Genomic DNA, 1,061 nt, shown 5'->3' with positions numbered 1-1,061 from the left:
GAAGAGGTTTATATCCAAGAGCAACTAAATATTGAGAAAACATTCCAGCCCAGTCCAGATCAAGTCCATAAGTCCAATATTACCCATATGCCTGATACCAATCTATAAAGTCCTCTTCAGACTCACGAAACACATGCAATGATGCCAAATGCAGGAGGATAACAGGCCAGTGGGTTGGAAGTGTTGTGAATCCAGTGGCGTTGTAAGTATCTCAGCGCTGGCAGGGGTCTCCATATGGCTTCTCCAGCTCCAGAGGTCTGGTTACATTAGGGTAGGTCCATGTAGCTACTCCACCTCCCAGGGCATATTGCCATGTGTCTTGTCAGTAGAGCGTCTCTCAGGGAGTGAGCAGTGAGAGCAAATGTCTCCGGCCTCCAAGGAGGAAAAATGCAGGAGTCCCCAAAATTCTCAGGAGAAGGCCAGGCCCACACAGAGGCCTCATTGGCTATGACCCAATTAATTGACAGACTAGACTCCACCCCTTCACTCTTAATCCTCTCAATCCCATATTGACACCAGATTATGTAACTACCACATCCCTTTTCTTCTTCACTTAAGGACTAGCACTCTGACTTTTTAGATCCCATCTTTAAATACTCTTGTTCCTGTTTTCTTTGCACTGTGCTTGCCTCCCACCCACACAGTCTAATTCCCTTATACTCCTCTTAACGTGAGAAGTGTGGTTAATTGTATCAGCACTAGGTCAGCAGTTCAAACCCACCAGTTGATCCTCTGGAGCAGTGGTTTTCAACCTTCCCAATACTGTGACCCTTTAATACAGTTCCTCATGTTGTGGTGACCCCCCATCCATAAAATTATTTTCCTTGCTACTTCATAACTGTCATTTTGCTACTCTTATGAATCAGGTGACCCATATGAAAGGGTCATTGGACCCCCAAAGGGGTCATGACCCACAGGTTGAGAATCACTACTTTGGGGGAAAGCTAAGCTGCCTGCTGTCCTAAAGATTTAAAGCCTCAGACATCCAACGTGATAGTTCTACTTTCTTCAGTAGGGTCGCTATAAGTCGGAATCAACTAGATGACAGTAGACGTGGTTGG

The sequence above is a fragment of the Echinops telfairi genome, unplaced genomic scaffold (genome assembly GCF_000313985.2).
Source record: "Echinops telfairi isolate 266 unplaced genomic scaffold, ASM31398v2 ScPeMD7_7468;HRSCAF=8506_0, whole genome shotgun sequence".
Taxonomy (NCBI): Eukaryota; Metazoa; Chordata; class Mammalia; order Afrosoricida; family Tenrecidae; genus Echinops; species Echinops telfairi.
This window is presented reverse-complemented; position numbering follows the sequence as displayed.